Source organism: Patiria miniata, unplaced genomic scaffold (genome assembly GCF_015706575.1).
Source record: "Patiria miniata isolate m_02_andy unplaced genomic scaffold, ASM1570657v1 HiC_scaffold_25, whole genome shotgun sequence".
Lineage (NCBI taxonomy): Eukaryota > Metazoa > Echinodermata > Asteroidea > Valvatida > Asterinidae > Patiria > Patiria miniata.
This window is the reverse complement of record NW_024037064.1, coordinates 6,473,288-6,489,934: the sequence shown is the minus strand read 5'-3', so window position 1 is coordinate 6,489,934 and position 16,647 is coordinate 6,473,288.

Genomic DNA, 16,647 nt, shown 5'->3' with positions numbered 1-16,647 from the left:
GGGAGTTGATTTTCGACTGTATTTATACATGTACAGTCCCACCTTTTTTTAAGCCAAACTGTGTCCTTTTTTTCAAAAAAAAGTTGTGTATGCTAATGAGCTGGCATAGAAATTCTCACTTGAATTAGTGTGCTGCACCCTTTATGACTCACTCTGCTTTTCAAGATGGGTTCAGGAGTCCTTAATATTTTATTTAAAATTTAACACATGGTATATTGTTTATATTTTATATTTAATTTAGTATTTGCAGTTTTATGTAAATTATTAAATACACTGCAAGAAAATGTTCATTGAAATCTTTAGATTGTTTCCATGGCAATATTACATTTTTTCAAAGTAAAGTATAGTTGCCATAAAACATTAACCAGTAATACTACTTCCCACTCAGATTCAAAACGTTTGGGATATAAGTAGATACATACATATAATTTCCTTTTACTTTACCAACAATTAGAAAAATTCCTTTGAAGTACCAGAAAAATCAAAATATTAATATTACATATTTAAATATAACCTTGTTAACAATTCAGAACACAATATAAAACTGTTTGATAGAATCATATGACATTTCGAGGAATAAGCTGAGATAAATGCGGTAATAGACAGATAGAACCAGTGTTTATGTGGGGAAAACACGCCACAAGTCGTCCAAGCAGATCGGATTGCTAAAGAGCATCTGTGTAGGACGGCTCCCCACAAAACACTCGGAGAAAAAACGCCAACAGGTTAATGAAAAAAAAAACCCAAAGCAAAGAATACCCGGAATAGTTTACCATAAATGGTTCAAATTGAAATAAATCATTACATATGACGACGTGTAAACGCATGATAGAATGTACATCTACCATATCAGCCGTACTTAAAGAACGTAATTCTTGTAATTATTTCACATATAATCGTAATGTGCGAGGAAGAACAGCAATTAACACCATCTAACCAAACACACGAATGACGTTTTGAGCATGTCGAGAAAACTGTTGGATTTAGTTCCAGAAATTCAACTTTAAATCAAATGGGAATGGTCGTGCGACATTAGTGAATTTTTCATAGTTCCTATAGTTCCTTGTCTTAGTACATTTGGCAAATTGCCTGTTGAAAATAATAACATAATTTAAAAACAATAATATAAGCCAAGGAAATGTTTGTGTCAATGGCACACATGTTCATGTACATTATTCGCTGAGTTATATCTTAACCTGAAGCACAGTGTAGCCCATGCAACTTTCGGCTCGGCAGACTGACGTGAATGCGAGTTAACAGTTATTTACTAAATTAAAGTTTTATAAAAAGAAATTAAATCGTGTTAATACCATAAAGCAATATCCAGCCTAATCTAGACTAGCAAAGAAACAATTGATAAAATACAAAGAAAAACAAGTTTGGGTCACAATGCTGAACTTGCTAAAAACTTGGCCATACAGATGCCTTCAAATGGGAAATTAGGGCGACCCACAGCTTCACACAGTTGTGTTGTATGACAGTTAATTAATTCGTTCACAATAAACAGGTAGTCCGGGATCCTAAATTTCCCAGGAGCTAGAACAAATGCAAGCGGCCCACCAAGAAATAAACATCCCAGATTACATTTGGGAGAACAATTTTAATCGAAATCAAGCGTCTGAAAAAAAAAAGACACTATCATGGGCAACAAGAAAGTGACGCCCTCTTTACGTTGTAACTGCTCACAGGAAAGGCGAAAAACCCACGAAAAACCCTGATTAGTGAGGGGGGGGGAATGGGAAACTTCCCTTCCGGCCCCTAGTCAAGGCGACCAAGTTTTTCTTAAAACTATAGAAGCAATCTTTATAGTGTGTCATTGTTAGAAGGAACTAAATAGATGTGTGGGCCTCATCACTTTGTTCTCGCCCCCTTCTCGAATACTAAATACACAATTGAAAGCAGCCAAAACATTGCCAGTGCAGCAATAAAATATGTAAACTTACAATCAGAAAGAAAAAAAATACCACGGCAGTTGTGCAACTCTACAGCCCACAGATAATTTGAATATAAAATCAAAAATCGCAAGGAGCGCGTTTGATTTTTATGAACAAATTGGCAATGGTGCAGGCCGGTCAACTTGTGATAATTGCTAGATTATCATCGATATTAGCCAGCTGTTTTCATGCAATGCATGCGATATTCCCGCCACTTTACCACCTTTTACCATCATACCATGCATGGTAAAGACATTACACTCAGCAAATTATTGTTCCCCAAATTGTAGCAGTGGCTTGAATATTCTTTCTTCTAAAAATCGCACACCTAGCATGTAAACAAACATTGCGCAGCACTGCGGCTAAATGCATGCATGTCAAGAACCGAGGTCACGCAATGCGCGCAAAAAAAGGTCACGCGTATGAAAATAAGACTTAGAATACTTAAAGCCAATGAAAAGTTTCGCCCTGGCGTGAGGATACGCGCCTGGGACGCGCCTGGCGTGCGCGTAATTAAGTACGTGCTTGATTGAACGCAGCCTGAAAATTATTTTTGGGGGGGTCATGCACTCTTGATCTCCGCCATGTATTGCGCGTTGCGCGTTTAAATTTATACATTTCTATAGACCGCTTGCAGACGCGTTTGATAATCGACGCGCGAAGGCGCGCGACGCCATGTTGTGGGACAGGCGTATATCAATTCACGCACATTTTGTCCCATAACATGGCGTCGCTCACCTTAGCGCGTCAATTATCGAACGCGTCTGCAAGCGGTCTATTTTCTACGTCACGTCCACAATGGGGCAATGGCCTTGTTTTTAAAACAAATGACGTTATTTGCCATGATGTACAGTGTATATGAACATTTTTATATTTTCTCAATTGTTAAACAAATATAAGAGGAGGATGGCTGCATATAGAATTGAGCAACCATTCAACAATCACTACGTTGAAGTGGGAGGGTTGTTTATTATTAAAATATTTGGCCGATAGAACAAAGGATACTGAAAACAAAGTGCAACCTTGTTATATTCCATGTTTCCTTCGAAGTTCAGTTGTCGTTGGACGCACCAATTGTCTTCAGCTATTGATGACCGTTGTCCACCGATTATAATCAGAATTCGGCCCCTGCCCGATTCCCGAGAATAACGGTGTTAACGAAAACAGTGACATGTCCGCTTTTTGCCGAAGTGACTGTCCGGTAACCGAAGTGGTGGTGGTGGTCGTGTCCCGGACCGTCCCAGCTCATCAAACGTTTCTCCACACAGTTCAATTTAGAGGGAGAACAATACCTGTATCCATCATGACCACGCACTGGCCTGTATATTGATCAACCTATGAAGATTGTGAACTGAAGACCTTAAAATGAATTCCATGGCTGCCCTTCGTGCAATCACGTTTAGAAGTTCCCTTCCTCAGATGAAGTTTGCCGAACCGTTTTGCCTTGGCATCCTGGGTTCCTGCAAACAGATAAAACACTAAAAGCAACAGTTGTCTGTTGCGAACTAGAAAGGTTCTGAAATAAATAATCAAATGGCGTCATCAGCCGGCCTGATTCAAAAATCACAAGGAAATTCAGCTGGATCAGTGTGCAAATTTATAGCACTGAATGTTCAATTCACGATGAAAAATAAAACGACTAAGCAATTCAAGCATTTTAAAACAAGTTCACTCTTCATTATGTGTCATTACTTCAAAGCCTACGATGGGCTGTAATTATTGAAACTAAAATGAGAAATTTCAGAAGACAAACGTAACGTGCTGTATTCATAAGCAATTCTTGATTTCTGTACAAACACAGAAAAGTTTATACACAAAAAACCTCATGCTTGCGATATCACAGATACGATATCCACAGTTAAGGACTCCTTGGCCAAGGTCACGAGTTGACCATGACATTTTTGGATATAAAACACAATCTTAAAGGCAGTGGTCTGCCACAAACATGTGTCAAAAACAGTTGCTAAGAATCACAGCCTTATAAAATGCTGTCGAAGAATTTCATAAAATAGCAACTGTATGCATGAACTGGCAGGAGGAAAAGAGAACATCTGGGCTATATTCTGATGACAATGACTTTGATATATCCACAGCATACAAGTGTTCAACGTAAATGTCAAATAAATTATGGCCAATGACCAAAGCAAACATGCACACTGAAAGCTAATTATAAGAGCAAAATGCTCCTGATAAAGAGCACAATACAAATGCTCATAAGAGCAAGATACAAATGTTCATAAGAGCACAATATAAATAGGGCGCAAATTAAGTACCGACTAATGCAGTACTGTAATATGGCAAGATGTTGCAAACAATGAAAGCCACAAGGATACCTGATGGGAAAAACGCCCAAAAAGCTCACCATGGAGAAAAAGACTGAGTGACCAAAATCAGTCAAAAAGTGTGCGTAAAAGCTTCACCGGAGCACAAAGCCACAACGGGCTTTAATGGCAAGGAGTTTCGCATATCAACCTGGAACCAGTTTATAAAAAAACCCAGAAAGGGCTCCCCGGGCTCCGCTGTATGTTTTGTTTTTGTGGAACCGCACTTATCGCCATTATATACAGTCGAACCAAGCGACACGCCCATGAGTCTCATTTGTGAAATATTTGTGAATGCAGTGCAAAAACGTAGGCCTTTAGTTGTTGCCCTTCATGTACACAAAATAAACATGCATGTCAAGTGTGATTCGGAGTAGGCTGCTACGCTACTCAGTCGGCATATTCGATTGTTATTTTGCTTGTGGTTTCGTACAGGCTAGGCCTACATGTCTATCGCCTTTAATGAATGATAAATAAAACACTGAACATAGACCAATAATTATATTAGGCCGATAACTGTATAAGAGCAATGTTTAAAAGGCCTACAGCCATGGGCAGAGTTTCGTGTCAGCACGTAGTTCAAAACGAGTCTTGTGCCGTGCCGTGTTTCAACTAGCCAGCCGGTCGCCGCGGCGGCGCGGCCCGGTCGAAGCAAACGTAAATTCAATACGGAAACAGCACATTGGAACTGAACAAAAAATAGCCCCAAAATACGGGCTGTTATTGGAAATTCCTCACCTCAAATTCCACCAATCTTGGCGCTATCCAAGCCACGATGAACCACAGGGGAAAAAAAACATTACTGAATACAGCAGGACGGTTGTAGATTTGTGTAAAAACACCTTAAGTTTCATGGGCAAAACATTTGCCTTTTCTCCGGTCAGAGGTGGAATCGAGAATGACGCGACACCAAACTATTGCGTGCTATTTACATGTACACGGAAGAACTTTCCACCATTTACCGCCAGTTATTCACGCGTTCAGCGTGTGACGTAATCGTATAAAACCACATAAAGGATCTTCTCAAAAAAATGTCGAGGTGTTCGTGCCTCCATGAACCATTAAACTGCACTTAATCATCATATAAAAAGGTGAAAGAGGTAAAACGTTTATATTTTAGCTGTCATTAACTCATAAATCGTTACCATGCGGATGTAATATGTATTGATGGAAAGTACGTGAAACAGTGCCAAAGTAATCTAAACAATAGCGTCCTATGTGACGTGATAGTAATGATGTAGGCTCAAACTAATGTGCAATCACTGCGTTTGTTGGACCTGTGGTCTTATCGCATCAATACAAAGTACAAATACGTGTTTGTTTATCGCCTGAAAACAGTTCCATGTTAAAACATATCCATTAATAATTATGGTATTTCCAATTATCACAAAAATAGAGCTCCAAATATCCCGAATAAAAATTCCCACACCAGATTACGATTTGAATCGGACGGCTATGGAAAATAATATGGTATCCGTTCAGAAGCATCATCTAGGCATAGCAAATAGGTATCGACAATGAATAGCCTTGGTCCATGCATATTGATTATTTTAGCCGAAAATATACTCCCTACCATTAGTTGATTATCTACCACTGGTAATCTTTGGTAATTGGGATTGAACAGAACGTGAAATTGGGTATTCGAAAAAAATCATGAGTTAAAAATTACACACCATAACATGGTTTGAATGAAACGGCTATGCAAAATAATAGTGAGTCGGGTCACAAGTATCATCTATGCTTAGCCAATAGGTATATTGGCATTGGAATAATAACTTTAGAGGGTCGATGGATATTGATTGTTTTGCCAGAAATATACTGCCAGCATTAGTTGATTTTCCTACCAGTGGTAATCCTTGGTATTCATTATTAAAGAGTAAGCGAAATGGGGCATTCGTGAGAACGAGAATGAGCAGAAGAGAGTTTTTTGATTCGTGTTTCAAACCCCCCCCCCCTTAATATAATTCGTTTCGTACTTTTCATCCCTCACATGTGGTCCCAGCAGGGAGTGGGTGTGTGGCCAAACGTCGTCACGTTTTCACATTTTCATGCTAATGTATTTTTCCCGCATAAAAAGTCAATTGTTTGGTAAAGATTTATTCCAACTCGCCCAATACAAAAAGATAGTACTTACGAAATGCTTTTCTCTGGTACCTTGTCCGACTAGAACCTTCACAGTCGCAGTCTCAGACACTTAAGGGCCTCAGTTCCAGGCGCGGCCGCCAGCGTTCAAGTCACACATTTCTAACTGCGTCACAGAAATGCTTTTCAAGCGCACCAACAAACGGCAAAAAGGCCTACGCCGGCCAAATAACGATTCGCAAAATTAGTATCAATTGTTTTCCTTAGGAATGAGTTTTGTGGTTCCTTTCTCTTGAGAGTTGGAAGAAATGAATGATACCAGCTCTGTACCGGTTTTTGTACTTGCATTTATGTAATAAATTGGATAAAACTGGACCCAAAAGTCGCTCTATTTTGCAATGGCGTGGATAGTCTGGTTCCCGGACCTAACAATTATTGCCGACGCTCACGTCCAAATTGCAGGTTAGCCAGCCTCCGTGGCTAAAAATAAACTTGACGACATCGACGGCCCTTTTTCAAAGCTCGGCCTTGTTTCCGAATTCGTTTATCACTTATGGCTTTTAATGTTCCGATCAAATTATTAAATATCACTTGCTTAACAATATCATAAAGTTATGAAAATACAGTTATATTTCTGTAAGAAAACATTGACTAATGTTGACCTGGAATCTTCCAAGTTTATATGCACCCAAATATCACTGTTAGCAGGCAGAGCTGAATATTATGGAGACCCCGCCGAGTTTTGGAAAATCCCGGTAACGGTCGTCAAATTCAAAATAGTACATGACGCAGCAAAAAGTTCACCCCTCATATACAATCCGAACATTGATTATACGAAATCGCCGTTGAATTTCAAGTTTTCTAAATAAAAGCAATGAATATTAATTATCAACTCGCTTTTTTTAGTTTTAAAAGGGCAATTAGCACTTAATACAACCTGCATAAACACTCGGGAGCTGTCAAATTGTCGGCAAAACGAATTCGGCAAACTTTGGATGTATTCGGAAAAAGGAGGAATTCCTCCCGTTTTTGTCACGTGACGTAAATTTTAATACAATGTATGAATGGAAGCTACCTGACCTAAGATTCATCAGGAATAGTCAGAATCTTTTGGTCTGGGAACCAGACTATGGGGTGGAGGATTAAAGATTCAAAATTGCCACGGGCTTCAGGACTGCTTATAGGGGTGGTCCTCTTTGGATGAAACATTTCAAATATCATGGGTCAACACCCTTCCAAAAAATACAGAAAAAAGGGGAGGCCCTAAATTAAGCTTTAATTTGAAATGTGTTTTAATCACAGTGAGAGTTGATCCTGCCGAGTAGTTTGCCGATTTCTTTAAAATCGATATATTGCGACAAGATGGAGTAGTGACTGGGTGAATGTCTACTTCCTTGCTTGTCCAGGGATGACGTAATTGTTATTTTGTATTTTAATATGCGGGACTTCTTTTAGGGGTGATCTTTTTTTTTGAATTGGCATTAATCCCAAAAGTCATTAAATTACCCCTTAAAATTTGAATCAAAAAAATTGATAACATTAGCTTAACTTTGGGTGAATCTATAAAAATAAAAAACTTGGAGAGTTGTCAGCATTTATCCTTATTTTTTTATTTGGAGTATTTATTTATTGGTTTGCAACCATAAAGAGTTGTCACGCTAATGCGTGGGTGCCATTTAGTTTGTGCAAATGCGCAAAATATCATCGCTGCAAAACGGTGAATTATCAGTTTTTTGAGGGTGGGCGGGGGGGGGGGACATTTGCCCACCCCACCCCACCCCCACTGAAACAGCACCACTTTTGATCCATCCTGGCAACGCCCATGCACTCTTGTCCTGAAATATTTGCTATCAAATGCGTGACTCCAGTCATACTTGTCTTAAAGTAAAACATATCAAAGTGCTCCATGGCTCCAACTTAATAAGTTTTACTTCGCGGTTTAATTAAATCGAATTAAGTTGTCCAATTTGGTAAATTTGTTTGGGTTTGATAAAGGATTCACCTTTGTTACATTCATGAGCTATCTCGTTTTTCTTTAATGTGTGGAAAGTACTGAGGAATATGTGTACCCATGGACATTTACTCGTACTCGTACTCGTACTAATGGCAAAGTTTTCGTTCTCGTGGAAAAGTACTCGACTACTACACTGTGTCAACTAGCTACAAGCTAGCTATAATTTGTTTGAACTTTGCAAATATATAAATCTAATCATGAATTTAAATGCAATATGAAAAAAAATAAAAATACCCAGAACTAATACTTGAAGAAAATTAAACAATAAATAAATCATTAAATATACGTATACTATGGAAACTGTATTAAAATCGATTATTCTAACTACATAACACCACACAATGCAATATAGAAATACATATTATAATACTCAATCATGAAACAAAAGCAATTCTTTGAAAACTTGCGATCTATAATATTGAAGATATTATTTCTGATTACATTGCTTGATTAAATCCTCCCTGTTTTAATAAGATTATAGAGGCTAGTTTGGAAAATGAAAAATTTATATTAAAATTGCCTCGCTAGTTTTAAACAAAACATGCAATAAATTATCATCCTTCGGCTAAGACATCTATAGACTTGATCAGTAAACCATCTACTTTCCCCTTGATTTTTTTTGAATTTCATGTTCAACCATTTAAAAAAAAACATGTATAAATGTATTATTGTACTTAATGGCTCGGGTCGTTTGTCTTGTTTTTCTTTGTTTTCTGTTTATGTTTCTCTTTTTCAGGATTTATGGTTTTAGCACACCTATTGTGATTGTTCTTTTACAAAAGAAATTAATAAAAAGACTGTCCCTTAAATCGTGCATATGTTTAACGATGCATTCCCGGGTAGTACTTTGAGTTTCACCCCGAAAACAAAGTTTGTAAATGTCATTTTCATAGCAATGGGGAAATTTGTTTACAGGAAAAGTTCTTTTCGAAAAGCATAGGGCACGCATTTATTAGAATTTAAACTTTCAGAAAAAAATGGGCCTTTTAAAACTGAATATTTAACCGAATGTAAATAATATGTAACAGCTTAGATATCCCTAACTCAACTATGTGTTACCATGCATGAGGCCCGTTGTCAGCCTGGTGTGTATTTTTAGCAAAAACTAGACTTTGCACAGTTAAGGTGGCCACTTTTTATTTAAAGAAAAACATAACTTTAGGCCTGCAGAATCAATATCGCCAATGCTTATCGTATTTGCAAAGTGATACCGATTTTGAAATGTGGGATGGTCAAAGTACATGGAATATATTTTTGTTTCGATAGCTATGATAAGAAAATGGGCAGCTTCGTGGACCAATGTAATATGTGTATTTTTTGTTTTTTTTATTTGTTTTCTTTTGTTTTAATTTGGTCACTTCTTTTTGAATGTCCCTGCACAAGTCCAGTCGCAAGTATCAGAGGACAAACATTAACAACTGAATGCTGTGCACCGGCAGTTCGAATGGTTTGACTTTGACTATGGTCGACTTGTGATGGACTATTATAACTGAGGTAATATTCCCGAAACTAGCAGAAACGTGTTTGGTGTGTGTGTGCATGTTTATGGTGTACATCGAGGACAAACACATGACTTGTAAAGCATCATCGAGTAATTAAGTCAAATCGAGGACGACCTCGATTAGAAAACATGACTGTACAAAACCAAAGGGAGCTGTTGCAAAAAGAGTATAGACAAAAGTCGTTGATGAGGATTGAGAAACAATTGGAAATGGAAACATGTGTGTGAGTTTGTTTTTGCATTCTATTGAGGACGTTGAACAATATATAAAAATGGGGTCCCCAATAATATTTCCCGAAGGTCCCCTATGTACGATCGTGTAAAAAAAACGTATGGAAGGCCTTCCTAAAAAGTTAAAGTATAAACAGAAGAGGGAAAATAGAGGGTCCCCGAATGCAGGCAAATACACACTTAAGAGTAATTTCGTGTAAATACATCATATAAGTGTCCACGCTCAAACAATCGATTTCACTTCAAAAACACTTCTGAAAAATCTCTTTTATACTATTTTAGGCACTATTATACAGCATGTTTTTACAACTAGTAAAAACTGCATTTTTTACCCCATTTTTATCTCTCCAAAATGGCACTTGCCAGGGCACTCAGGATAATTTCCCTTCGGCTATAGCTAGTTCAGACATTGGTCTTTTCATATCTGGTGAGAAAATTTTGGTTATTGTATAGCCTTTGTGCAGTAGCGCTCAAAAAAAGATGAATTTCACAAAAACCTTAAAAAGTGTATTTTCAGTGTTTTCCTTTGTTTTGAGTAATAACTTGTATAATTGGTATTGTTAATGAATCTAGCACATATTTACAAACAGAATTAGACTGTGTATCATTTCTATACCATTGGATGAATAGTAAGTCGTGTACTTCTCCCCCCCCCCCCCCACACCCATTCTGGAATTTGTATTCCTGTGGAGACATTTCTTTGTTCTCGTGTAGTAAAGTTTTCGAGTGTGAAATTGAAGTTTCAAAATGCTGTTATTTTAACCAGAATTAATTTCCTGGGCTGAAATTTGGACTAAATATCCCTTTTCTAAAACTCTTCCATTTGCGACAAATCAACCTACCTTGGAAATTCCTAGTTTGTGAGTAAAATTCATATATCTATTTCGTGAAATTCTTGTGGAGACGTATACAATCTTTTGTTTCCTATTGTGTTCATGTCTCCGTAAGGTAGTAAATTCCAGCACACCCACACACACACACCCCCACATACTTGTAATGACCTGCAAACGTGGACTTTCATGTGTTACCATACAAACGAGGACTGCAGTATTTTAAGGGCTACTTACGCTGTGTTGGCAGAAAATTAAAGTTTTAACCGCGGACGTCTTAAAAATGGGCGGTAACAGGTTACTGAAGCTTTCTGGCTTCACGAAGTTTTCACATTCAAACCGTGGACGTACACAAGACGTCCACGCTGGTATAGTCAATTAATAGGTCCACGCTTGCATGTCCATTACAGGAGTATAACGAACACAAGACGTCCACGGTGGTATTGTCGATTAATAGGTCCACGCTTGCATGTCCATTGCAGGAGTACAACGAACACAATACGTCCACGGTGGTATAGTCGATTAATAAGTCCACGCTTGCATGTCCATTACTCACATGAGTATAACGAGCACAAGACGTCCACGGTGGTATAGTCGATTAATAGGTTCACGCTTGCATGTCCATTACATGAGTATAACGATCACCAGACGTCCACGGTGGTATAGTCGATTATTAACACCCTTCGGTTTTACGGTCCCCGTTGATGGAATGCCATCCCTGTTCACGTAAGAACGAAGTCGTCTGTGGGCCGATTTAAGACTTCTTACAAAAGAGTCCTCCTCTCCCATTATGTAACATAGCTTTAGTCCTCTCCTTATTTATTTACGTTTTTATTCGTCATCAGTTATTAAATTCTTTCTTTTTATTATTTTGCCTTCAGCTCTTCTCCTGTCTTTTTTTGTGTAGTCTGTCCCGTCCTTGTTTCGTTTTGTAGCTGTTGATGTTGTTGCTGTTGTTGTCTGAATGGGCTGTTTATTATAAGCCTCTGCTTATTAACAGCCCCATGCTCTTTCTTTTCTCTTGTACATATATCCTTTTCTTTAATTTGATTATTAGTTCCAAGCGTTCACTTTTTTTGTTTATTATTTAATATAATACATGTTTAGTTACTTTGTTATTTTCCTGTGTACAGATTTTCTTTAATATCGATTCGTTTTCCAAAAAGAGTATGGAATAAATGTCTTATTGAATTGAATTGAATTGAATAAGTCCACGCTTGCATGTCCATTACATGAGTATAACGAACACAAGACGTCCACGGTGATATAGTCGATTAATAGTAGGTCCACGCTTGCATGTCCATTACATGAGTATAACGAACACAAGACGTCCACGGTGGTATAGTCGATTAATAGGTCCACGCTTGCATGTCCATTACATGAGCATAACGAACACAAGACGTCCACGGTGGTATAGTCGATTATTAACACCCTTCGGTTTTACTGTCACCGTTGATGGAATGCCATCCCTGTTCACGTAAGAACGAAGTCGTCTGTGGGTCGATTTAAGACTTCTTACAAAAGAGTCCTCCTCTCCCATTATGTAACATAGCTTTAGTCCTCTCCTTATTTATTTACGTTTTTATTCGTCATCAGTTATTAAATTCTTTCTTTTTATTATTTTGCCTTCAGCTCTTCTCCTGTCTTTTTTTGTGTAGTCTGTCCCGTCCTTGTTTCGTTTTGTAGCTGTTGATGTTGTTGCTGTTGTTGTCTGAATGGGCTGTTTATTACAAGCCTCGGCTTATTAACAGCCCCATGCTCTTTCTTTTCTCTTGTACATATATCCTTTTCTTTAATTTGATTATTAGTTCCAAGCGTTCACTTTTTTTGTTTATTATTTAATATAATACATGTATAGTTACTTTGTTATTTTCCTGTGTACAGATTTTCTTTAATTATCGATGCGTTTTCCAAAAAGAGTATGGAATAAATGTCTTATTGAATTGAATTGAATAAGTCCACGCTTGCATGTCCATTACATGAGTATAACGAACACAAGACGTCCACGGTGATATAGTCGATTAATAGTAGGTCCACGCTTGCATGTCCATTACATGAGTATAACGAACACAAGACGTCCACGGTGGTATAGTCAATTAATAAGTCCACGCTTGCATGTCCATTACATGAGTATAACGAACACAAGACGTCCACGGTGTTATAGTCGATTAATAAGTCCACGCTTGCATGTCCATTACAGCATAGAGCAAGGAACAGACAGGAGTATAACGAACACAAGACGTCCACGGTGGTATAATCAATTAATAGGCCCACGCTTGCATGTCCATTACAGGAGACATCTAGTATAAGGTATACAAGATGTAAATAAGATTTGTAATTAAGATTTGAAATTTTCCAAATGTCATTTGTTGGTGTTTTCTAAGGTCATTCACAGCCATAAAAGAAACGGAAAAGAAAAGAGAAAAAGTATATACAAAGTCACATAGATAGATTGAACTCAACAAATTAACTGAAACATTTATTTCTGCAAACAATGTTAATTATCAAAGATAGATGCCAACTTGGAACAAGATAATTATTAAAAACCAACGACAAAAATACAGAGTTCCAAACTCTAGTCTTCTGTTCTAGGGGTCACAATTAGCACTCTCTGGGCTTGGAAAAACTTGCAATACACAAGTCTTGTACATTCTAATCTCTTGTGAAGTTTTGATAACATTTCAGTTTTAAAATGTATGTAAGAGGACATAACAATTTCAAATACCACATTTGCAGTTTGTATTTGTGTTCACCTCTGCCAAAACTATTTATTTTACTGTTCCGGGAGTTGTTCTATCATGTGCGCATAACGATTATCATTACATATATTCTATGCAATAAGTGTACACTAGAAAACTAATAGATGAACATACTTTACTTAAGTTAAGTGAACAATATTAGTGATACGGTTATCTGTGTTTAGTCATAAGGTGGCAAAATGACCAAGATAAGACCTACTGTATGTGGGTTTTTTTCCTCAAACTATTTGACCCCCCCCCCACCAGTTGCAAACATGATCTGTTAAAATTGGGACCAATCTTCACTTTCTGAATGTATTTCATCTCTTGCGAACTGCCTATCAACCTCTATAAGATTATATAACTTGTTTGAATAAACAACTTAAAGGAACAATTGAGCTTTATTATAAAACTGGAAACTCTGTAGGCCTCAGAAATTGAAAAAAAACCTTCCTTTCAACTTCTACATGTATATGATCACTGATATTGTTAATGTAAATAAATGAAATGGAAATTAAAATTTTAATTTCAACGAGAAATTAAATTTCAGATTTTAACTAAATGACAAGCAAATTGCTATAATTGTATAGTGCACGAGTCTTAAGTATACACTTCTTATAAACCATGTGTTCTATTGATTACACAATGCAAATATTATAGGTAATGAGTGAACACTAGAAAATAACAGTCAAAAATACTTTACTTATTAGAAGTAGTTTTCTGTGATAAGTTATTATGTGGCAAAATGCCCAAGACAAGAACTACTAGATATGTGCTTTGGCAAGCTGTGCCCCCCCCCCCCCCACCAACTACAAATTAAATTTCAGATTTCAACTTAATTGCAAGCAAGTCGCTATAATGGACCGATCCGGCCTATCAATCAAACTTTGCGTGTTCACTCCATTTGACAAATCACAGCCATGATTGCGCAATCAAAAGTTGGACAAAAGTTTGACATGCATGTGCGTATATTTGGCACGCGCAGCAAAATTGTGCAGAATGGCATTGGAAAGGCTAGTACGCCTGTTATCCTCACAAACCTGTACGCAGTGGGCGTAGCTTAGTGGAAAGCTGGAATGGTCCATTGTATAGTACACGAGTCTTAAGTATACACTTCTTATAAACCATGTGTTCTATTGATTACACAATGCAAATATTATATGTAATGAGTGAACATTAGAAAATAACAGTCAAAAATACTTTACTTAAGTACATGTACAGTTTTCTGTGGCTTGTCTATGGCTGGGTGTAACACACTTGTCTATGTGAAGTGGCTGTAGCCGCTTCCATGGACACCTGTACTTACAAGCCGTAGCCATGTCCAACATGGATGCGGCTTATCACCTGAACGCAGTGCTGAACCATAAGGCAATATATAAAGATTTCTATCATAATTTACACAGAGTTATAATGCTCGTTTTATATATTTTAATCTGTTTGGAGAGTAAACAATATATATTATTAAATATATAAAGTGTTGGATTTAAAGTTCTATGTACATGTACGCTGTTAAATAATATATGTTTAATAATGTTTAAATAACAGTAGAAAAATACTTTACTTAAGTACATGTACAGTTTTCTGTGATAAGTTATTATGTGGCAAAATGCCCAAGACAAGAACTACTAGATATGTGCTTTGGCAAGCTGTGCCCCCCCCCCCCCCCACCACCAGTTACAAAATTGTACTGTGACGATTGGGACCAATCTACACTCTTCCTGAATGTATGTCATCTCTTAAGAATTGACTATGAATTTCTAAAAGATTACTCATTTTGTTTGAATAAACAAAAAAAGAAAACTCTAAGCTTTACGTGTCAAACATTCTTCTTTCGTACCTTTTTTTCTTTAGATGTCAGAAATTGAAGTTAACTTCCTTTCAACTTCTTTATGATCACTACTTTTGTTAAAATAAATAAATAAAATGAAACTTTAAACTTAAGTATCAACTACAAATTAAATTTGTGTACGCAGTGTCAAACATTCTTCTTTCGTACTTTTTTTTGTTGTAGATGTCAGAAATTGATGTTAACTTCCTTTCAACTTCTACATGTTTATATAAACCACTACTTTTGGTAAAAAAAAAGAATAAAATGAAAATTTAAACTTAAGTTTCAACTACAAATTAAATTTCAGATTTCAACTTAATGGCAAGCAAGGCGCTTTAATGGACCGATCCGGCCTATCAATCAAACTTTGCGCGTTCACTCCATTTGACAAATCACAGCCATGATTGCGCAATCAAAAGTTGGACAAAAGTCGGACATGCATTTGCGTATATTTGGCACGCGCGGCAAAATTGTGCAGAATGGCATTGGAAAGGCTAGTACGCGTGTTATCCTCACAAACCTTTACGCAGTGGGCGTAGCTTAGTGGAAAGCTGGAATGGTCCATTGTATAGTACACGAGTCTTAAGTATACACTTCTTATAAACCATGTGTTCTATTGATTACACAATGCAAATATTATATGTAATGAGTGAACATTAGAAAATAAGTCAAAAATACTTTACTTAAGTACATGTACAGTTTTCTGTGATAAGTTATTATGTGGCAAAATGCCCAAGACAAGAACTACTAGATATGTGCTTTGGCAAGCTGTGCCCCCCCCCCCCCCCCCCCCAGTTACAAAATTGTACTGTGACGATTGGGACCAATCTACACTCTTCCTGAATGTATGTCATCTCTTAAGAATTGACTATGAATTTCTAAAAGATTACTCATTTTGTTTGAATAAACAAATAAAAGAAAAATCTAAGCTTTACGTGTCAAACATTCTTCTTTCGTACCTTTTTTTCTTTAGATGTCAGAAATTGAAGTTAACTTCCTTTCAACCTCTTTATGATCACTACTTTTGTTAAAATAAATAAATAAAATGAAACTTTAAACTTAAGTATCAACTACAAATTAAATTTGTGTACACAGTGTCAAACATTCTTCTTTCATACTTTTTGTTGTTGTAGATGTCAGAAATTGATGTTAACTTCCTTTCAACTTC